The sequence below is a fragment of the Pinus tabuliformis genome, chromosome 7 (assembly GCF_031772625.1).
Source record: "Pinus tabuliformis cultivar Carrire ecotype Pingquan chromosome 7, CPIR1, whole genome shotgun sequence".
Taxonomy (NCBI): Eukaryota; Viridiplantae; Streptophyta; class Pinopsida; order Pinales; family Pinaceae; genus Pinus; species Pinus tabuliformis.
In genome coordinates this window covers 1828522175-1828547351 of record NC_142293.1, presented here as the reverse complement: position 1 = coordinate 1828547351, position 25177 = coordinate 1828522175, and the positions used below count along the sequence as shown (strand labels likewise).

Here is a 25177-nt window from a genome sequence, read left to right as displayed (position 1 = left end):
TGGACTGACAATAACCGTAAATTGTAGGAAAAGCAAAGTATTGAAAAAAGGAGTCGATTTCCGGATGATGATGATCACCGGTTGGTTATAAAGGGGAAAATTGGCTAAAGGTTTTTCAGTTTAGCATGAGTGGTTTTGTTTGGTGTGATAACTAAGGTGTTATTTTGTTTTTGTTTTTTTAATTAAAAAGATTTATATAGACATTTGTTTAAAGTTTTTTAGGACGATGATTTTTTATGTTTTATGTTTTTTTTAATTGAAGGTCTAGATTGACTCTCAGAAAAATATGCTCACTATATGTTTAATTTTATTAACGGTTGTAGTGTATTAAAGAGTTTGTTAGGTTGCATTGACTTTTAATAAGTTTTAAAAATTAGATTCTATTCACTTGGTTCTTACTTACCAAATTCCTTTTTTTTTTTAAGTTAAAGTTGACCCATAACATTTTTGTACATGGTTAATCCAATAAATGTGTGCATTATTAAGGCATTCTTCATGTTGCAATAGGTTTTTTTGGTTAATTTGTGAAGCTTTAGGCTATATCAACTACATTAATATTTTTAATTTGGTTATACTAGTTTATATTTATACATATTTTTAGAGTAATTAAAATAGTTATAACAACTAAATAAAGATTGAAATTTAAAAATTTAATATTTTTAATCATTAATGTCTTTTTGTTTATGAGTTGTATATAAATATGGTTACAATATATTTCACAATTAAAAAACACCTTAAAAATAAACTTGTTATTAAAAATATTGTAGTGAAATTTCTAAAGTATATAAAATAGATACTTTCAAACAATATCAAATACTAGACAAAGGAGTCTCTAATTACCAATTCATAATCTTCTAACAAAACTGCCTTCCAATATAAATAGCCCTAAAGAATGTCATCCTACCTTCCAATATAAATAGCCCTGAAGAATGTCATGCACTTGCTATTAAATTTGAGCTCAACAAGATCTTAAAAATGTTAGAGTGGAGTTTCTAAAATATATATAAAGTGATATTTTTAAACAATACCATGTTACAGTGGAGTTTCTAAAATATATATAAAGTGATACTTTTAAACAATACCAAATACTAGAGTCCTTAATTACCGAACTAGAATCTCTTAATAAAATTGCTTTCCAATGTAAATAACCTTAAAAAAAATTATGTTGTTTTCCAATATAAATAACCCTAAAAAAATATCATGCACTTACTATTAAACTTGAACCCAATAAAATCGTGAAAAGAAACATTCCTCTAAACATATGTTTCACGGTTTCTAATCCAAAAAAAAATGACACACACAATATACGAATAAAACTGATTTTTGGCCAACCTAACTTTATGAAGAGAACTTAATAATCCACCACCCAAAAAAAGTTTTGATTTTATAAAAATGTCTAATGAAAAGTTTTTATTTTATAAAAATATCTAATCAAGTAGACATCAAGTAGACATGATACAATCAATAAATCCAACAAATTTCTTCTCACCTTACATTTAAAACTCATCAAAATGATCTTCAACCTCAAATTCAAAAGTATGTTTTTGACAAATATAGTGCTCCCAAGACATATGATGCTTTATATCAAGGCAAAGTTAATGGAGAAAAATATTTGCATTCGACAAAAAGGGCCATCGCTATTCAAGCTAAATGTCATTCAATGAACATTACTAGGAACATGTAGATAGAACATGGTGTTTACCAATTTTAGCATGAAAAACCTTATTCATTTTACCTTACATTTAAAACTCATCAAAATGATCTTCAACCTCAAATTCAAAAGTATGTTTTTGACAAATATAGTGCTCCCAAGACATCTGATGCTTTATATCAAGGCAAAGTTAATGGAGAAAAATATTTGCATTCGACAAAAAGGGCCATCGCTATTCAAGCTAAATGTCATTCAATGAACATTACTAGGAACATGTAGATAGAACATGGTGTTTACCAATTTTAGCATGAAAAACCTTATTCATTTTATTTTAGAAAAAATTATAAATTGAAAGATTAGATATTACTGATTTATTAATATTAAAATTAATAAAATGAAATAATAAAAAGGAATTTTACATATTAGTGATTGTTTTAGAGAATTTGAAAATAATATATAAATTATTTTAAAAATTAATTTATGAATTGTTTAAAATCTATATTTTTACACAATGGAAAATTGATTATAATTTAGTTGTTAAATTAATAGTAGTGATAGTAATTATTAATTGCTATTCACCAATGTAAGTTACTTCATCATCATTATTCAAAGAAAATTAAACCATCTTGAATTATCCCAAATAATCCTTAAAGAATATACTTTCACTCCTACTACTCCTACCAAATCTCTTTATTAACATATTTCGTTATATTTTAGAAAATCAAACTCTTAACCAAATAAAAACAATTTTAAAATATACTCTACCCTTAATTTATAATTCAACAATCATTACTCACCCTATTATTTTTTAAATATAATTAACACTTTTATCAAATTTTAAAAATATAATAATATAAAACACTAATCTATTTATACTGAGAAGATACTTAAATAGCTTCTATCTTTATTAATAACATCGAAACCGGCGTGGAGTATGCCGTAAAACTGCTTCTGCTTGGCTAAGAGCTCGTCTTCCTCGGACGTAAGGAAACAGGTTAACGGCCCAAGACCCAGAGGCATCTGGCAGGAGTGAAACCCTGCTCCCTTACGGACCACCAGCGGGTTATTACAGGTGGCGTGGTTTTCCTTGATAACAGTGATGAGTCAAACCGACATTCGCGGATAGCAGCCAGAGATCGCTGTCCTCACTGTTGGTTTGACACCTGAGTTTGATAGGTTTTGCCACCTTCGAAAAACAAAAAAAAAAACATCGAAACAAATATTTGTTCTATCTAAAAAGATATGATCTTCAAACATGATGTCGAGGAATCTTTTATGCAGTGGATACAAAAATCTTAAAAATAAGTTATTTAATATGGTTCTAAAATAAATTATTTAATATAATTTTTTAAATTATAAATAATTTTTAAAAATTAAAACACAAATAAGAAAATAAATAAATGAGATACAAATTATAAAAATAAAGTTATGTAAAGAAAGATGTATAAAAATAAAATTTTGTAGGGGAAAGATGTTCTCAACATGCGGTACACGATTTACAGTATATCTTCGATTTGGTGAGTTTGTCTTTATTATTTTAGTTTTAAAAAGTTTCAGGTTGTATTGTTGGATGTGATGACACAATTTTACCATGTAATTGCAATCGTGTCTCATTTAGTTTCAGCTATAGCAATTCTATGCTCCACCCAACCAAACTTGGTCCTACACTGTCTGCCTTTCATCTCCATAGTTTTCTAGTATAACACGATCTTGAACATGTGGACAACGGGTTAATGCGAAGTGACAAGGCAGCGACAATGCAGGTAGTGCTTTTCGAATCACAATTTTGTGATCAAATTTTGAAAATAAATAAATAAGTAAATAAGGTAGCCACTATCATCTTTATAATTTATAAATAAAAAAATTGAATTATAATTTTTAAAAATTTTAATATTAATCTTTAAATTGTTTAAATAGAAATTATTTAAAGGTGTGTTTGTTCATGAATATTGGAGATTAATGACGAAGTCTGACTTCGAGAGTGGAGAAAATTGAATTTGTGATCTCCAAATCTAGTAAAGATGCTTTAACTACATGGACTCAACCAATTAAGCTAACGCTTAGGATATATATATATATATATATATATATATATATATATGAAATTGCAATGAGGTAAAGTTCATATTTGTGTAACACCAAGTTGATAACTATTAAGAAACTGAAGATTGAACATGAAAATTTTATCATTCAGTTGACTTTATATAATACTAACTTGTTAAATAAACTATTCCATAAAACTATATTTTTATGAGAGAGTGTAGATTTTCACAATGTTTAAATTGAGAGATTTTTTTTGGATGAAAAAGTGTAGAGGATTTTTAATTTTGTCCAACTTTTTTGGTGGACACTCTCCACCTATCATCCAAGATCAAAGAATTAAATGATCACAAACAAGTGCTTAGAAGCCTTGAATGATCACAAATGAGTGCTTAGAAGCCTTTAATAGAGGCAAGAATACAAATTAGTTGTTAAGAATTTAACTTTAAATTAATAAAGGTAATCGGTAAGAGAAAGTCAAAGAAAGGGGGTCAAGTAAAAAAATTTAAAATAAGAACAAATAAATAACAAAAGAAATGAACATAAAAATTAAGAAATTCAAAACATAAATAAAATGAGGTGAATGAGGGGATAAAGAAAATAACCAATATAGTGAAATTGGGGAATAGAAGAATATTAAATAAATTAAGAGATAAATGGAAAGAATCCATTTAATTCCATTAGAATATAAGTACATATAAATTTGTATGGATATGTTAAAAATATGAAAAATGGATAAATGGATATAAGGATGAAAGAAAAAGGAAATTTGAAAAGATAATTCTATAAATAAATAAATAGATACAAAGTGTGTGTGTGTGTGCGTGTGTGTTAAATAGATACAAAGTGTGTGTGCGCGCGTGTGTGTGTGTGAAGGGTGAGAGGTCCAAAGATAGAAGTATAAAATTGTGACTAAGAGCTCAAAAAATGAGATCAAATATAATGTTGGATCAAAAGGAATAAAATGACGCCATGAAAGAGAAGGAGGGTTTGTTGGTTCACCAAGCATTGATGGTTCTAGAATCGAAATGGAGAGTACAGGGAGAGGGATGGGGTAGGGACGAGAGAAAAATAATGACTGAGTCGATGTATAACATGTTTTCAAGAATGGATTAACTTATAACCATCTTCTCTGTTAAATTTGTTGGAATGCTTCTCAATCTCAAGAGCTTCCTTAATGATTCCAAAGTTGGAAAAAGGAATAGAGGTAAGGATTTTTATTTATCAAAGTAAACGACGTGTTTAAAATTAAAAGAGAATTCAACGATGGTAGACATTGATAATTAAACATGGTTGGTATCAACAATATGCTCTTTAAGGAGGGCTTTGAAGGGACAACCAGTCTAGCCAACATATAACTCCATGCATGAACCATGAATCTGGTAAACCCATGAACTTAACATGGGGTCAGACATATCCTTAGTTGACCAGAACATTTGCTTCAAAGTTTATGGGGTTTAAAAATGGTCTTAATTTTCTTTTATGACAAGATCTTAGCAATGAGGTCGATGGTTCCTTTTATGTAAGGGAAAGAGACTTGGCCCTAAGGAGGAGAGGAAATAGAGCAATTGGATTTAGGATTAGAGACTAGAAATGAGCTTGAAATTATTGATCTAAAATGATTATACCTCATCTCGATGGATTACCTCCCTCTTCACCATTGACGGGAAATTTAATTGCTTAAATTTTGAGTTCATTAAATTATCAATCAGGGCTCGTAAGCTGATGAGGCACCCGCACAATATTTGAAGAATTAGATCTTATTGGAACATTATATCACACAATGCAACATTCAATTAATAATCACTTTCTACCAGACACAATTTATGCTTCTCTCAGTTAACAAATAATTAATATACATTAATCTCAAAAATAGTTTGCATTCATTAATATTCAACAAGGTCAAGTAACAGTAGCAGTTGATCGATCCATTCACACTCATCTTGAAAAGAATAAACAAAACCATGCAATCCAATAGGACTACAGGTTCGAGTCCTTGGGGTACCTCTCAACCCTCTAGTAGATCCCTAGGTTAGTAGTCTCTTAACACACGCGATAAGGGCCCTTAAACCACATTAAAATTCCAACTTCTTCAAATTGATGTGATTCTCAGAAAGGAATCGACAACATTAGATAATTGTAATGGAATAAATACAAAATAATGATTTACAACATTAAAATTACATGTCTTCAAAAATCATAAAGAACCACATTCAATCTATTAAACACACACATAACCTATGCAAGTGCATTCCAGGTAACTAGATCAAGGGGGGCTCTCTAGCTGGAAGCACTGCAGGTAAAGGAACTTGTTACTCCAACAAATTAAACAACAACGGTGCAGATTATATTATAGAGTCATAAAAAATGTAGTACAGAGTCCAAAACTCATTTTAGCCACTTCAGTAGTGTTACAATAACATTACATCTAACTTTCTTCAGTAGGTTACAATACAATATATAAACCATTATCGACCAATCCAGCCCGAAGAATAAGGAAAAGTGTTATAACTAAGTGGCTAATATTTTCAAAAATGATAGTGGACGAAACTGCCTATTTATTGTTGAACAATCTCGTTCTAACTAAAACTCATACAATATAAAAAGATAACAAAATAGAAACTACTTTGACTATGTAGGTCACGGTCAGAAGTATCCAAGTTGGCGTGTAAAGTGAACATTGCATCTGTCCTTCCCATAGTTATCTAGGATGGATCCTTCCAATAGATTATAATACAATTCCTGATCTGGTAAACAATGGTCATCCACCCTAAGATTTAGGCAAAAAAGGCTACAAAGTCTCACAACCATTAGATAAGTGAATTTACTGAAATACGGACCAATTTAGTAAGAAAACACATAAAAATAGTGATAATCACCTTTGGCATTCAAGATACAATTAAAGACATAAAATAAAAGGAAATAGTAGTAAAGTATAAGGAAATGTGAGGCAGGGCTTAAGGTTTTGAGTCATAGAAGATGCTTGAGATGTGCTTGGAACAGGTTGATTTTGAGGTTGTTCATCCCCTGACACTTAGACGGTTGCGCGTCCTTATGCTCAATTCCTGTCAAAAGCTTGACCCGGATGGTTAAGCTTCTCTTAGCTCTGCTCTTATTTCCTCCCAGAGTATTTGACTTGCATTCTTTGAAAATGTTGCATCAAGTAGTCCATCTTAGTCTACTAGAGCTAGTCTTGATTAAGTAATAGCTGATTTCAAACTGCCAAGTAGTCTTGCGATTTTCTTAAACGATCATTACTTTGAGTCAGAGCTTGATTCTCCAATTCCAATTGAACACACTTGAACTTGAACTTATTAACCCTCCTCCACAATTTCTTTGTTTTCTTCTACTTTCCAAATCATGTTTGATCTAGTTCCATGTCTACTAATATCTTAGGCTCAACCTCTACAAACTCTTTGGTATTCCTAATTTCTTTTAATTTGGGAGAATTCAACACTTCCTCCTTTCCAATGATTTTCACTTTTATTACTAGTAATGGTAACTTTAAATCCACTTTGTCACCCAACAAAGAATCCACATCGTCTTTATGAGCTTTCCATTCTAAGTTTTATTCTACAATTCTAAAAAACCTCTCTAATTTAGTAACTCCTACATTTTTCTCAATACCAACTTCAGATAACTTCGGTACTAGAATTGTTCTTATCAATTTGTCTTCATAGGCACTCGGTGCCTAGAATTCCTTTTCTATTTCAATGTCAAGATCATCTAGTGGAGAGACATATTTAACACTCTCATTAGAAGCATATTTTACAACATTATTCCCATCCTTTACCAATTCATATTTGGAACCAGGGCTCCCATCTCCCTCTCCTTTAGAGTCGAAATATGGTAAATGAAGAAAAAATTGACTAACTTCATGACATACCTGTGATACCATTTTCAACAAATCAGACTCCCTACCTAAGCTTATTGAGGTTGTTGCTGGTTCATTTGTCCCTTCCTGGCTTGTAGACTATTTAAGTGACGATCGGGTGTGGCAATGATGAGGTACAATCTTAATGACCACAACCTCGTCTAAATCTCCTCCAGAGTCAGATTTATTTTCTGAATTCAACTCCTCAGGGTCAATCACAAGAGAAATTTCCTTCAACACCTTTTTACTATACCCTGTCTTCTACATGAGAACCTTCTTCTATTTTAGCTGACAAGATTTCCCTCTAGGATTCTTCTTCTTTACAACTGGGACATCCTCCTCCTAAGATAAAGGTTATTTAGATTTCTCATATGCTACTTAAGGTTATTTAGATTTCTCATATGCTACTTCCTCTTCTTTTTTAGACAGGGGGTCATCTAGGGTTTCTTCCTGGAGGGTTTTACTATTTTTAGAAATAAGAGTTTCTCCCAATGCGTTGGAGCCCTCCTCATTTTCGTCACACACTAAGCCTTGATATGAGCATTCATCTTCTGAAACACATTTCCTCTAAGACATAGATGATCTTTGTTTCGTGGGAGATGACATGAAATTATGCCTATATCCACCCCACAAAATAAATTCTTCCCACATATTATCCTACTTCTGCAATTCCACTTCTACTAAGATTTTTATCAAGCCATGGTTAAACATACTTGTCCCGACATTGAGAGGATGAGCCTGAAATTTTTTGGCCATTTTGGTTAAACTTTGTAATAGGTAAATGGGAAGGTTCATTTTTTGCTTATCCTTAAAACAAATTAGAAATTTGAGATGGTACTGAAAAGTGACAGCATATCTACCTTCACAAGTAACGTATTTTTGAACCAAATATAGAGGCTCATGCCACTTCTCCTTCACCCACACCCGCGGTATGCCCTTGCTCCAATTCAGGCCCTTTTTCTTAGGGATCATACGGTATGTTGTTGGGCATGGATTGGATGTACCTTGATAGAACCAAGGTGGATTATTATGACAAAGCTATTGAGTGCTGGATGGAAATGGAGAACTAAGAGTTCTATGAGGTAAGAAGAAAGCGACATCAGTTAGAATGTTGAAAGTTATGCAGGTGAAGCATAGTCACAGGAAAGGGTGTTTGTTATTTGTAGTACACATCTCTAGTGAAAAAGGTAAGGAGGTTGAGGATGCAGATGTTTTAAGTAGGTACCCAGTTCTACAACAATTTTGGGATGTATTTCCTGAGGACATTTCAGAGTTGCCAGCTCATAGGGAAGTAGACTTTTCTATTGAGTTGGTACCAGGGGCATCCCCAACATCAAAGGCACCTTATAGGATGAGTACACCTGAGTTGGTAGAGTTGAAGTTGTAGTTGAAGGAAATGTTGGACAAGGGATACATTAGGCCAAGTGTATCACCATTGGGTGCACTATTACTGTTTGTGAAGAAGAAGGATGACACTCTTAGATTGTGCATTGAATATAGGCAGCTGAACAAAGTGACCATTAAGAACAGGTATTCTTTACTGAGGATTGATGACTTGTTTGATTAGTTGTAGGGAGCAACAGTGTTCTCGAAGATTGATCTGAGATCCATATATCATTAGGTACACATCAAAGAAGAGGACATCTACAAGAAAACTTTCCAGACTAGGTATGGGTATTATGAGTTTGTTGTAGTTCCATTCGGTTTAACTAATCCTCCAGCTACTTTTATGTGCTTGATGAATAGTTTTTTGCATCCGTATTTTGATAAGTTTGTTATTGTGTTCATTGATGACATATTGATATATTCTAAAAAAAGAAGATCATGTTGAGCATTTAGCAGCAGTGTTGAGGTTGTTGATAGAGCATCAGTTGTATTCTAAGCTCAACAAGTGGAGTTTCTTTCAGATTGAGGTACATTACTAGGGACATGTTGTTTCCATGGATCACATAGCATTGGACCCAGAGAAGATAAGAGATATCATGGAGTGGGAAACTCCCCGGAATGTGGATAAGGTGAGATATTTCATGGGGTTGGCAGGCTATTATAGGAGGTTCATCAGGAACTTCTCACATATTTCTCATCCTATTACATCATTGCAGGGGAAAGGTAAAAATTTTGAATGGACAGAAGAGTGTGAGGCTAGTTTTGAGCAGCTCAAGAAGTTGTTGATACATGCACCAATGTTAAAGATCGTAGATCTAGATAAGGAGTTTGTTGTATGTACATAGGCTTGCAAAGAGGACTTGTTGGGATCCTTATGCAGGATGGACAGGTGGTGTGCTATTAGTCATGAAAAAGAAATGAGCACGAGCAGAACTACCCCACTCATGATCTTGAGTTAGTAGCGATCATACATGCATTGAAGATGCTGAGGCACTATATTCTTGGAAAAAGGTTTGTATTGTTGATTGATGACAGTGGTTTTTGGTATCTGTTTGACCAATCGAATTTGAATGGCAGACATGCTCGGTGGTTGGACACGATAAGTTAAATTTTGAGATCAGATATATCAAAGGTAAAGAGAACATGGTGGAAGATGCTCTTAGCAGATGGATACAAGTAAATCACTTAGCAGCTATGATCTCCTATGGGACAAATTTACAGGATAGGACCTTGCAGGCAGGTCAGCAGGATGATAGCTAAATGGAGATTGTGCACAGGCTCCAGTAGTTAGAATTGGTAGTACAGGTACATGTACAGGCAGTAGTATAGATACAGGTACATGCAGTAGTACATGTATAGGTATAGGTGATGGTACAAGTACAGGTACAACTAGTGGTATAGGTACATATATAGGTAGTGGTATAGGTACAGGTACAGGTGCAGGTGCACTGAATGAGGACTACCATCTCACAACAGACAGATTGGTTAGATTTAGAGGTACGATATATGTGTCAGACAATAATGAGCTGAAGAAGGACCCGGATTTTTCTGGTTCATTTTCTGCTTCATTTTCTGCTTATCATTAACATCAAGATGAGGTTATTTCTCCTTGTATTTATATGAGTATTATACTAGTTTATATGTGGATCATATGGCTATGATTTCCTTGGTATTTCTGTTGCTATTATGTTGGTTATATATATGTTGTATGACAGTAGCTATGTATGGCTCTCATCATGTTTTTACTTGTAAATGAATGAATAATGTATCTATGACCTAATGGATGAAATTGTGGCTAATGTGTTGAGGCATCAATGCTTCTTAGCCATTCTCATTTGAATATGAGACCCCTATGCTTAGATCTGTTATTTACACCTGTAGATTACATATTTATGATATGTTTAATGAAATTCCTCTCATTGCTAGTAGGCGTCTAGTCAAGGGCTTGTTTAAGTAATTGCACTTGTGTCATCATCTCCTTGTTATCTTTATGTTCTGAAGGTTTCATTCAATTCTGGGCAGTGACTTGGGCTTTGTGCCTGAAAACGTGGCTCAAATCCCTGGGACACTAGCACAACACTGAGCAAAATTGCCCCTGGACGCTGACATGCCTTGTCATGAGAGCATACAGAGCCTCATGGATGTTCTCAGACCCATATCATGGGAGCATCCAGGGGTCAAGTTGTCTAAAACCACAATGGGACCCAAGGGCTGGTTACCAGAAAGGTTGGCATGGTTCTTAGGAGCCCTATTGTTGATGTTGAAGGTATGTATGATGTGTTTCCATCGGTTCCACTTCCTTAACGTGACTTAGGAAGTCGAATCACATCATAGTAGCTTCTCATCACATGTTTACCCCAGTTGGCCGATTACTTGGGTAGATGTGGGAGGAGGGTGTTACATTCAGATGGAAATGCAATGGTTTCATTGGAATCCTATCAGCGGGTTACAACTAGGGACCCCACCTCCCAAGGACACCATAATTCAAAATTTGATTTATTTGAGGGTCTTAAGAGTTAGGGTTTGGTTCAGTAAACATCAATGCAACATTTGCACAAGGGGTTGGATTTTGGAAAATTCTCACTTGAGCAATCAAGTGTACTTGCATAGGCCTTGGCAAAACACAAATGCTTGAGCTTACAAATGTGTTTCTATTTCTTTGTTTAGTTTTTATATCCCCATAAAAAAATCATAATATGCTCCTAAATGGATCTTTGAAGTGATTTTAAACTTTCCATAAAATTCAGGTTGGGATTTGGATGGAAAAACCATTGGTTCCATTGGACTCCTGGCACCAGGTTATAGCTAGGGACATCCCTTCGAAGCTGGCCATCGAACTGATCACATTAACTAAAGGAGACCTCTACGACATCGGCGAGACGGTTCGCGATGTCACCAAGGAAGCACTCCAAGAAGTTATGACGGAGTAGCAGACTGTGTTGGGGGCCCTAAGGGCGCAACTGCAGGAACTACAGGTGTGGCCCCCGCAAGAAGGTACCTTGTCCACCTACATCACAGTAGGTACATTAGCAACAGAACAAATGCTAAGCATAAGGATGGCCAATACCATAGTGTTACTAGAAGGAGCGCTAGCAGTAGCAAATGAGATCGACAGAGCTACGGTTGGCAGGATCAACGGAATTGTCCTCAATTTGTCTGCCCTTCTGTGAGAAACACTGTAACAACTGCAGGATGGAATAACATTAGAACTCCGTGCCAGGGAGGGCCGCGCGATACAAGTTCTGAGTGAGCAAAAGATAAACATTGAACAACTCAGCCTGCAGTGTGATGAACTAGTATCACAAACTCAGCGGTTGGAACAGGAAGTAGACGACACTTGCAAATGCATCCCAGAGCTAGCCATCCTAGCAGATCTACTAGTAGCAGAGTGGATCCACAGGTTGGCAGCCGGCATCCGCGAAGCTAGAACAGAAACAAAAAAGGTTTAGCTGGAGCTGAATATTTAAATCGTCGAGCTACAATTGAAGGCACAGCTTTCCACTCCACCGGAAGTCAGAGAACAACGCGCTAGCACTATCCAAATAGGGTTGGAAGAAATTGGACGTGCAGTACAAGACTGTACCGGTATGTTGGAACAAGCATTTGTGGTCCTCACATCTTTGCAGGAGGACCCCAACATACAACGCCTGGAAACAAAGGTGTGCGAACTTCAGGAGTAGTACAATAGTGTCTGAGGAACTGCGTAGATAGTATTCATCACTCAACGACTTGCGAAGATGCAGCAAGCTAAGGCACTGAAGGAGCAGGTGGATGCAGTGTAACAAAAAGAGGCAGTTCTCAAAGCGCGCGTCCAACCATGGATTGACGAGGCCTTCACCATCACAACAGATATCGAAGGCAAGCTCGCACATTTGCAGGGGATGCAAGCGCTAAGGAAGGGATTTTCTCCTGAAAAAGTGGCTTCAAAAGAGTGCATGAAGCAGGTCTAGTAAACCGCAGAGCAGTGCACTACGGACCTCCGAGCAGTTCGGGACCAGTTGGAGGGACTCAGCGCCAAGATCGCCCCGTCCACAGAGTGACTTGAGGGCGAGTCATGATGTTTGTGTTGGGGGCTTGTTGGGAATATAATCCCCCCACAACATGTTTTGGGGCTCAAAGCCCAAGTTTTGGTCAAATATGTTGTAAGACTCCACGAATTGCGGGCGCGGAGCGCGAAATGTATGTTGAGTTATAGGGTGGTCCGCCCTAAGTTGTGTAATGTAATGTCGACCTACCCATGGTCCACAGACCATGGGATTGTATAAATAGAGCAAGGCTCTAAGTTGTAAAGATAATTGGAGATAGAAGAAAAGGAATGGAGTCTAGAAGATAGAGAGCAGAGAGGAAAGGTGTAAGTGTCTTGGGTCATAGTAGTAGGAAGAGGCTCTGCAGCTGAGTGTGCGGAGGCCTAGTAGAGTCCGCAGCTAAGTGCGTAGACCCCTGCAGCTAAGTGCACATGGTGGAGTCGAGTCTGTAACCCAAGAATAAGAATAATAAAGAGAAGTTTGATTCCAATTGCTGTGTATCTGCTTTTGTATTACTTTCTATGCATTACGCTGTTTTGTTTATCGCGCGCACTTATATGAATACTGAACACTGTTAAGTAGAATTGGGCTCATATAGATAAGTTAAGTAATAGGATAATATCGGGTTAATAGTAAGGAACTTGGGTAATAACACGGATCGCGCCTCAAGCAGGGCTGCGCGAAGGCAGCATCGCAGGCTGCGAGGGACCGGTAGATGTGTGTAGCGACGTGCGCGCAGGGTCAAACCATGGACCACCGAAAAACCATTAGACATCTCTAGGGTGTGGAAACCTAGTTCTAGCACCATCACATACTACTTCGGGTGAGACCTAAGTCTATGCTTCGTGGATTGTTGCTGAAAGGGCTAGTAGTACCGGGATTTGTTTAACTAAATCATCTCTAAACCTAGGTTAGGCCCCTATAAGCCAACACTCCTCCAACAATGTGTCCCAAATACACTAAATAAGTCTTGCCAAATTCACACTTCGACATCTTTTAAAACAATTGTTCTTTTCTCAAGACATCAAGTACTTTGTTCACATGCATGACATGTTCATTTATGGATTTTCTGAATATGAGAATATCATCTAAGTACACAATGACAAAGTCATCTAGAAATGGTCTTAATACATCATTCATAACTCTCATGAAATTATTTGGATCATTTGTAAGACCGAAAGACATAACAAGCCACGCAAACAATCATTGTTTAGTTTTAAATGCAATTTTCCAAATGTCCTCTTCAGCTATTGTAACTTGATGATAACCACTTTGTAAGTCTAACTTAGTGAAATACTTTGCATACCCCAACTAATCAAGCAAATCATCAATTCTTGGGAGTGGATAACAATTCTTTACCGTGATTTTGTTCAATGCACGGAAATCCACACACATGCACCATGTCTCGTCCTTCTTTGGCACCAAGACAATGGGTGAACCACATTGCAAAGTAGATGGGTGTATGATACCTTTGTTCAACAATTCTTGAATTTTCTTCTTGATTTCCATGCTATCCATAATCGACATGTGATACATGCCAATGTTTCAAAGTGGAACATCCTGTTGTAGTTGTATCTCAAGCTGAATTCCCCTCTTGGGAGGCAACCCCTTTGGTTCCTGAAACATCTCGCCATGCTTTCTTACCACATCAAACAAATCATATTTTAATTTTTCATCACAACCTTCAAAATATTCATAATCAATATCATTCTTTTTCTTGATCATGAGAAGCACAAAAATTTTACTTCCATTTACTAGTCTCTTCATCTGCGCTGCATTAACTAAAGAAATGTTAAAAATTTTGCGATGGACTCTCACAATGTACTCCACCCCACTCTTGAGCAATAAGTATTTGTTCTCCTGGCGATAAAATACTACAATGCACAGTCTAGTCTGGCTGCTGACTATTGGGATTGCACAATGCGCAATCTCAGCTGGCAATGGCCGCAGGCTCAGTGACTGCATTGCATAATTTTCTTGGCCAACAGTCACTGTCCCTCAAGATTACGCAAAGCAGGCCTGGAAACAGTTGTTGGGAAAAAATGCACATTTCTGGGAACGGAGGCATAGCCTTCCCTCTCAGGATTGCGCAATACTGTCTTGGTGAGGCTCTTGGTGAGGCAGAGTCCGGACGAGGTTGGCCAGACTCGTTGTTGGAAAACTGAAACTGAATGTGAGTGCGAATGCATGGTGATACTAAGTGTAATCATAAGTGAATGATCATGCATGAAAACAGTGAATGACAGATTCAGAAAATGGAATAACATGCATGTGGGTGAGGCAAGTGATCCAGGTGGATGTTGGTGGCCACCCACTATCCCATTTGGACTCCCACAACTGTCTCTTTCAGCTTTTTCAGTTTCCTAAATTGTAGCACAGTTTACTATTTTTAGCAGTTTTTCGGGTCCTGAACTTCCGGAGCTGTTTTGAGGCCCTAAACGACGTTTTTTTTGGGAATCTAGGGCAACATGGCTCCATGGACCGATGTTGCCTCCCAAAGTTGTAGTGCTGGGATAGATCTTTCTAACGAGCTATTGTACGCGTCAAACGGAGATCGTATGCCAAAGTTACGACCCCGGGAAATTGATGTACCAATTTACCCAAACGGGGCCCACAATTTGGCGTTTCATCTTCTAGGGTTAGATTTCGGAATGTTAAGGGTTTTCCATTGTTTATCAACAATAAATAGGCCTTCGAGCCTCATTGTAACATAGTTCGGAACAGTTCAGAGGCATGTAGCCGCCACATCTCTTCTCAGAGATAAGCTACCATCGCCCTAGCTAGTTTCTTTCCATTTCTGTTTGTAAGCATATTTCAGTATTTTACAGTAATGAAATGAAGTATTATTTCCGCTGCATCTTTGTGTTTATGGTTATCTCTGTATTTTATTGCGTTCCTATTTAAATCCGGATCAGTGGTATCAGAGCGGTCTGCTTTCTCTCTGTTTTTCTTTGCATGTCCCCAACGAGGTCGGGATATAAGGAGTTAGGCCTTGAACTGGTCGAACCTTTGCAAGACCAACCTCGCAAATCCCGATGGCCTCCCATGGTGGATGAGAAGAAAGACGAGGGGGCAGGAGATCCTATCAAAATCTTGCTCGAAGAAGCGCTCGAGCGGCAAAGGAACGCGATGATGGATAGCTTTGCGCAAATCCTTCAGCGGCTACCCAGAGGCGACGCATCGGCTTCCAACAGCAACTCTGGAAACGCCACACCGTTTAAGGTACAAGTTAATTTTGAAATCCCCATCTTCAAGGATCAAATAGACGCAGATGCCGTAGATAAATGGTTAAATCTGCTAGATGGGTATTTTTCTGTTCACGAATTTTCAAGTCGGGAAAAGATTGTTTTCGCTCTTCTCAAAGAAGCCCCCCACGTCAAGGACTGGTGGGAAACCTACTGCGAGCAAAAGGATGAAAGTACAGGCTCATTATTTTCAGCCGCACCCACTTGGAATGACTTCCGGGATGCCATCAAGGAGCAGTACTACCCTGTCGGAAGCTATGAGGACAAATACATCACAAAGATGTGCCGGAGTTCACAAACATTTTTCATACCCTTCGCACACAGTTGGGTATCAAAGATTCTGAGCTGCATCTGGTACTCAAATACCGTGGCTGCCTGCACAAATATATCCAAGAAGAGATGGTGTTCTTGAACATCTCCTCGCTCGGCACAGCGTACCGATACACTGTCAAAATTGAGCAAAAGTTCAAACAGAAGAAGCGAGACTTTGGATCTGCAAATCCGAAGCCCAAAGGACAAAGCCAAGGCGGGGTGACCCAAGACAACCCGTCGAAGCCACAAGAAAAGAACAACACCATGAAGCCGAAGAAGGACACAGGGAAGTGGTGTGAGTTCCACAAGAGTCCCACTCATAACACAAATGAGTGTCGGACCAAGCAATCGTTGGTGACCGAGTTGAAGGCTTCTGAATCAGATGCATGTTCTGACCCTGAGCCAGAACCTAACAAGGGTAATGGCAAAGGGAAGCAGATCATTGATGCGGATCCCAGCGCCACTGTTGCCACTGCTAAGATCTAGAAGAATGAACCTACAGATCCAGAAGAGGGGCAGTGTCTTTTCCACTCACAGATGTGGGTGAAGGGTTTGCCGCTGCAATTCATTGTCGACAGTGGCAGCCAAAAGAACCTCATTTCAGCAGAGGTCGTGAAGCGGTTGGGCCTACCAACTACACCACACCCACAGCCGTACAGTATTGGGTGGCTTCATGAAGGACGAGATCTCAAAGTTCGCCAGCAGTGCCGCCTTCCCTACAGCATCAAGCCCTTCACAGACGAGGTATTGTGTGATGTTACACCTCTGGATGTTTGCGATGTATTATTAGGCCAACCATACTTGTGGAGGCGACATGTTGTGTATGAGTCAAGGCCTCGTGCTGTTATTATTTCTTTAAATAATTCATTATACAGGATACCGGAGGTAGCCCCACCTACTGCCACATCTTTGATCACTGCTAAGAAAGGCAGCAAGCTCATCTCCCAGACCAGGAAATTCATCTATATGGGGAAGATCGTTGCTACATCCATGGCCCCCGCGAAAGATTCCTCCACGCAGCAGCAACAGCAAAGGGATACGGTCATGACAGAACACAGGAACCACTTCTCCTCACCCACAGGGGTACCACACAAGTTTCAGGTGGGCAACAAAGCCTGGTTGCATCGACAGAAAGAACGCCTTACCAGAACCCATCAGAAGCTCAGACCACTCAGACATGGTCCTTACAACAGTACCAAGGCTATGGGGAACAATGCTTTGGAGCACATCATTCCTCCATTCCTTCGCCTGCACCAAGTGTTCAATATGGACCATCGTCGACCATGCTTCCCACCATTACTGGACACATCAGAGATTGCACGACAAGTTCAGCAGATGGAGGAACTCAACGCAATGGGGACCATTGCTTCCTAAGGGGGGAGGAATGATCCAGGTGGATGTTGGTGGCCACCCACTATCCCATTTGGACCCCCACAACTGTTTCTTTCAGCTTTTTCAGTTTCCTAAATTGTAGCACAGTTTACTATTTTTAGCAGTTTTTCGGGTCCTGAACTTCCGGAGCCGTTTTGAGGCCCTAAACGACGTTTTTTTGGGAATTTGGGTTAACAAGGGTCCATGGACCAATGTTGCCTCCCAAAGTTGTAGTGCTCGGATAGATCTTTCTAACGAGCTATTGTATGCGTCAAACGGAGATCGTATGCCAAAGTTACAACCCCAGGAAATTGATGTACCAATTTACCCAAACGGGGCCCACAATTTGGCGTTTCATCTTCTAGGGTTAGATTTCGGAATGTTAAGAGTTTTCCATTGTTTATCAACAATAAATAGGCCTTCGAGCCTCATTGTAACACAGTTCGGAAAAGTTCAGAGGCATGTAGCCGCCACATCTCTTCTCAGAGATAAGCTACCATCGCCCTAGCTAGTTTCTTTCCATTTCTGTTTGTAAGCATATTTCAGTATTTTACAGTAATGAAATGAAGTATTATTTCCGCTGCATCTTTGTGTTTATGGTTATCTCTATATTTTATTGCGTTCCTATTTAAATCCGAATCAGTGGTATCAGAGCAGTCTGCTTTTTCTCTGTTTTTCTTTGCATGTCCCCAACGAGGTCGGGATATAAGGAGTTAGGCCTTGAACTGGTCGAACCTTTGCAAGACCAACCTCGCAAATCCCGACGGCCTCCCATGGCGGATGAGAAGAAAGACGAGGGGGCAGGAGATCCTATCAAAATCTTGCTCGAAGAAGCGCTCGAGCGGCAAAGGAACGCGATGATGGATAGCTTTGCGCAGATCCTTCAGCGGCTACCCAGAGGCGACGCATCGGCTTCCAACAGCGACTCTGTAAATGCCACACTATTTAAGGTACAAGTTAATTTTGAAATCCCCATCTTCGAGGGTCAAATAGACGCAGATGCCGTAGATAAATGGTTAAATCTGCTAGATGGGTATTTTTCTATTCACGAATTTTCAAGTTGGGAAAGGATTGTTTTCGCTCTTCTCAAAGCAGCCCCCCACGTCAAGGACTGGTGGGAAACCTACTGCGAGCAAAAGGATGAAAGTACAGGCTCACTATTTTCAACCGCACCCACTTGGAATGACTTCCGGGATGCCATCAAGGAGCAGTACTACCCTGTCAGAAGCTATGAGGACAAATACATCAAATGGACCACACTACGGCAGGGACGAGACCAAGATGTGCCGGAGTTCACAAACATTTTTCATACCCTTCGCACACAGTTGGGTATCAAAGATTCTGAGCTGCATCTGGTACTCAAATACCGTGGTTGCCTGCACAAATATATCCAAGAAGAGATGGTGTTCTTGAACATCTCCTCGCTCGGCACGGCGTACCGATACGCTGTCAAAATCGAGCAAAAGTTCAAACAGAAGAAGCGAGACTTTGGATCTGCAAATCCGAAGCCCAAAGGACAAAGCCAAGGCGGGGTGACCCAAGAAAACCCGTCGAAGCCACAAGAAAAGAACAACACCATGAAGCCAAAGAAGGACACAGGGAAGTGGTGTGAGTTCCACAAGAGTCCCACTCATAACACAAGTGAGTGTCGGACCAAGCAGTCGCTGGTGGCCGAGTTGAAGGCTTCTGAATCAGATGCATGTTCTGACCCTGAGCCAGAACCTGACAAGGGTAATGGCAAAGGGAAGCAGATCATTGATGCGGATCCCAGCACCACTGTTGCCACTGCTAAGATCTAGAAGAATGAACCTACAGATCCAGAAGAGGGGCAGCATCTTTTCCACTCACAGATGTGGGTGAAGGGTTCGTCGCTGCAATTCATTGTCGACAGTGGCAGCCAAAAGAACCTCATTTCAGCAGAGGTCGTGAAGCGGTTGGGCCTACCGACTACACCACACCCACAATCGTACAGTATTGGGTGGCTTCATGAAGGACGAGATCTCAAAGTTCGCCAGCGGTGCCGCCTTCCCTACAGCATCAAGCCCTTCACAGACGAGGTATTGTGTGATGTTACACCTCTGGATGTTTGCGATGTATTATTAGGCCAGCCATACTTGTGGAGGCGACATGTTGTGTATGAGTCAAGGCCTCGTGCTGTCATTATTTCTTTAAATAATTCATTATACAGGATACCGGAGGTAGCCCCACCTACTGCCACATCTTTGATCACCGCTAAGAAAGGCAGCAAGCTCATCTCCCAGACCAGGAAATTCATCTGTATGGGGAAGATCGTTGCTACATCCATGGCCCCCGCGAAAGATTCCTCCACGCAGCAGCAGCAAAGGGATACGGTCATGACAGAACACAGGAACAACTTCTCCTCACCCACAGGGGTACCACACAAGTTTCAGGTGGGCAACAAAGCCTGGTTGCATCGACAGAAAGAACGCCTTACCAGAACCCATCAGAAGCTCAGACCACTCAGACATGGTCCTTACAACAGTACCAAGGCTATGGGGAACAATGCTTTGGAGCACATCATTCCTCCATTCCTTCGCCTGCACCAAGTGTTCAATATGGACCATCGTCGACCATGCTTCCCACCATTACTGGACACATCAGAGATTGCACGGCAAGTTCAGCAGATGGAGGAACTCAACGCAATTGGGACCATTGCTTCCTAAGGGGGGAGGAATGATCCAGGTGGATGTTGGTGGCCACCCACTATCCCATTTGGACCCCCACAACTGTCTCTTTCAGCTTTTTCAGTTTCCTAAATTGTAGCACAGTTTACTATTTTTAGCGGTTTTTCGGGTCGTGAACTTCCGGAGCCGTTTTGAGGCCCTAAACGACATTTTTTTGGGAATCTGGGGCAACGTGGGTCCATGGACCGATGTTGCCTCCCAAAGTTGTAGTGCTCGGATAGATCTTTCTAACGAGCTATTGTATGCGTCAAACGGAGATTGTATGCCAAAGTTACGACCCCGGGAAATTGATGTACCAATTTACCCAAACGGGGCCCACAATTTTGCGTTTCATCTTCTAGGGTTAGATTTCGGAATGTTAAGGGTTTTCCATTGTTTATCAACAATAAATAGGCCTTCGAGCCTCATTGTAACACAGTTTGGAACAGTTCAGAGGCATGTAGCCGCCACATCTCTTCTCAAAGATAAGCTACCATCGCCCTAGCTAGTTTCTTTCCATTTCTGTTTGTAAGCATATTTCAGTATTTTACAGTAATGAAATGAAGTATTATTTCCGCTGCATCTTTGTGTTTATGGTTATCTCTGTATTTTATTGCGTTCCTATTTAAATCCGGATCAGCGAGTCGCCGAATCGGAGACCGTTCGTGAAAAACAGTTTCATGCATGAGACAACAGTGAGATAGCAATGAAAACTGAAACAGTGCTAGGAAAAGCTAATATACATGTAAATGACAACAAACGCTCACTGAAATCAAGCAAAAAATACTCACACAAGTGAAAACACAAAAAGCGAAAGAAATGCAACACAAGGCATGGGAAGCGAGCTTACCCCAAAACCACTGAGATGAATGTGCCGAAAATGCCTAGATGTGATGTGGGATGTCAGAGTTGCAGGGTTGATGTGAGGAAGAAGCTCTGCAATGTTTGGTTGATGAGTTTTTATAACATCGAGTTTGTGATGAGCATGCCACAAATCTAGGGAAAGCGACACTCGGTGGGAGGTTTCTGAAATGATCCTTGCATGTAACCTCCAACTGCTACAAAAAGATCCTTGAAACAAGGGATGCCTTAGTATGCTGCCTTGGGAGAAGCAGCCCATTCATGCAAGCCAGTTTTGCTTGGTCCCGAAGGGAACCGGTCAACTCGACTACACTTGCAAGAGACTGCTCGATTGTTGGGAGAAAATGCGCATTTCTGGTTGGGAGCTAGGCTAGCTGCCCAGGAGATTTGCGCAATTTCTAGACAGAACAACTGATTGCTGCCGAGATTTGCGCAAATTCTGGGCTGAGCAGCCCTGCTGGGGAAAATTGCATAATTCCTGCTAGGAGTGTTGACTGATAGAATTGTGCAATCTTGGAGCCGAGTAGGCTACCAGACAAGATTGTGCAATTTCTGGAGGGAAGGCTAGTTGCCCTCGAGAAATGCGCAATTTTCTTGGGAAGTTGCTCAGCTTGTAGCTGGACCAAGTCTGGGTGAACAACCTGTGACGGGAATAAATCAAGCTATGATCGACAGGTTGCCTTTGCGCAAGCAAAACATTGAAGCTTGTGAACCTGATGAAGCAAGATAAGTTGCTGTGGAGGTTGGAAGGGAGGCTCTAAAATGAAGCAAAGGTAAAATTTGGGAGGGTGTTTGTAGCTGCTACAAAACTTGGCGACACAATGGCAGAACTCCAGCTCTCTGAATGGACCTTGTTCATGAAAAGCAAGTCTAACACCTCCGGAAGTATTGCTCAGTTCCCAGTTGCTCTTGGTTTCACACTAGCTTGATTGTAAGATGTAGCATCTGCCAAAATCTTGGTCGATCAACACACATTCCAAGCCAAGTCAACATAGTTGTTTCGATTGGGGCTGAGGGGTATATTGATGCATAAGTAGTATAGTTGTCAGAGTTTTGGTTTCACTTTGGTATTGCTCCACTGCTAGCAGGCCTGGTCAATACCCTGACAGAGTCACATAGAAACACAAGCATGGCTCCGCTGCCAGTGAGCCTAGTCAGTACCCCGACGGAGTTACTTGCATCACCTCTCTACGCGGGAAGCCTTTCTCTTCTTTCACCTTATGCATTTTCATTTTTTTCAAACTTTTTTCACTTTTTCATTTTTTTCATTTTCATCTTCGTAACTGTGCATAGCACTTTTTCATTTCAGAGGTGGAAGATGGATACTGACTTATTGAGAGAAGAAGAGGTTGTTCCTGCAAAGAAGTATTTTATTATATCTCTAACGTTCATGTTAAGGTTTTTCCCCTCGCCTTACTTTACTTGATTGAGCTGACAAGGGTTAACCCAAAAACAACCGACTAGAGTAGGTGACACTAGTTAGTGCGCAAGCATTGTGTTTTCACCAAGGTTCACTTCGAATAGTACGTATTTTCCATCGACGTATCATGGACTGAAAGTAACAAGTTCTTCATATAGATGGATGGTTACAGATAACCAAGTAGTGATAGTAGCACATAGCCTCTTGTAATTTACCTAACTTGCTTCAAGAGTCATACAGGGTTTCATGCGAAACTATCCTACGAAACGAAACAAGCGAACTAAAAATCAACAAAGCAAAGAAAGAGTAGAAGCAAAAGTGAAAGTAAAGCAAGTAAGCAAACAAGCGAGAAGATAAACAAACATAAAAACAAAGTAAGAAAACAACCATGCAAGGAAACAACTCAAAAGCACACACTACTGCTACTCCTAAGTTAACAGTGCATGGGTCATCTCATGTGAAGTGATACTTCCAATGCAGCCACCGGCACATTGGTTAACCCATGTTGGTGAAGGAAAGGTTCACGAACAAGACAGTTGTGTGAACAAACAAACAAGAAAGATGTAATAGTGAAGACATACACACTCTGAGCTTACAAGTGACCATAGAAAAAGATGAGCGATAGTGCATGACATGCATTCTGTGGTGCCGCCATGATGTTTTGTTACACTGCGTGTAGATGTTGAGTGTATGCATTCTCTTGACTATGACATGCAAGAAAACATGAGAAAGGTAGACCACTTGGGTTGTGCATGTGTGCTTGTTGTGTAAGATTCCTCCAATGCATGAGCGATGGGATCGTGTAGTTCTAGTGGAGGAAGCGAAATCTAGGTGTTTGGTTGATCTTTAGTGCAAAGTAGAGAGTAACAAGGAGCCTTGAGTGTTTCAACAATTTCCTGACCGAAAGTGAGACCAACCTTAGGACAGCAAGGGCCTGACATAACCATCAGCTCGGGTTGAAGTGCCTCGACAGTCTGGGGGGTTTCGACCTCATGGATAGATATATCATCGTAGACCAGTGTCTTGGATAGATTAACAACGGTTGAATCAACATCGTGATCAGATGAGGAAGTGAATAGATCACGACAACCAAGATCAGAAAATTCAAGATGTTTGTTGGCATCCTCATGATTTGATGAATCGGGTAGAGGGGTAGATGAGAAGTAAAGATGTTCACCCTCTGTGTTTTCAAGAAAGATAAATGACAGATTGAACGGATTTTCCAAGGAAGATGTGTCCTCTCCGCACTGTAATGACATACTGACATCCGAGGTGTCCTGTGAATGATCGGAAGTAGAAGCATCCAGAAATGAGTTTTCACAGGGAAAATCAACAGTGGTAGAATCACAAGGGATGTCAAGATGATGCGAACGAGGCGTGGCTGGAAGGGAGTCATCCTTCACCCCGGGATCTTCTTTAGATTCTTGCACACACTCATCATGAATGATGGTGCAAGTTGGCTGCATAACACCAACTCTGTCAACAACTTGATCCTCATTCATAGCAAGTGAGGAGTCCGGAATGGAATAACACAAGACAGTACAATTCAGAGGATCAATAGAACGTGAGGACAAAGGTCGAGGGGAAAGTCCACATGACAACCAATAGGTTTGCAAGCCAAATCTATGCAAATCTCAAGAGCAGGTGGGGTGGGAGTGTGTGACAGTTCAACCGAGGTGTGTGCATGATCTCCCACATCACTCCGCGGTGGTGGAGTTGTTTGATGATTTGAAGGCAGACAATCACTTGTGACAATGCATGTCCCTGCCTATGATTGCACAGCTCCATCATCGAAGTGCGTTGAGCAGGGTTCAGATACGTGAAGAAGATACTCAAATATTCCATCAAGAAATTCCCAATCAATATCATCTCCCAGGAATCGGTATGCAAGATTACAAAAGCGCATGTAAAACTGTTCAACAGATTCATCGGGTGCTTTTCATAATTTCAAAATTTCTTTATTGAGTGCTTGACGGTTGAAGTGATTGAAAGTAGGGTCTATCTCTGTGACCAGATGAGCAAGAGGATGAATGGATTTTTCGGGCAGCATGGCACACCAGTGCATCAAGTGCCCTCAAAGCGTGTAGATGAACAACGTGCAACTCATGTATTCTTCAAAGAATCCATGTCTTTTGCACGAGCCTACAATGCCAACCGCATGCCTAACTAAGGCTACATAGCCTCCACCATCAAAATTTTTATGAGACACATTATCCAAGAGATTTTTTGAGCTCATGAAATCATTTCCATAAGACATGCATTCTGAAAGAGAAACTCGATAGTTAGTCATGATAGATGTGTAGAGATT

General features: G+C 39.7%; 1 protein-coding gene across 1 annotated transcript in view; it reads right to left on the bottom strand.

The window, feature by feature from the left end:
- The window catches only part of LOC149255708 (uncharacterized), a 35360-nt gene that overhangs the window by 1046 nt on the left and 9137 nt on the right, over positions 1 to 25177 (bottom strand). The window lies entirely within an intron of this gene.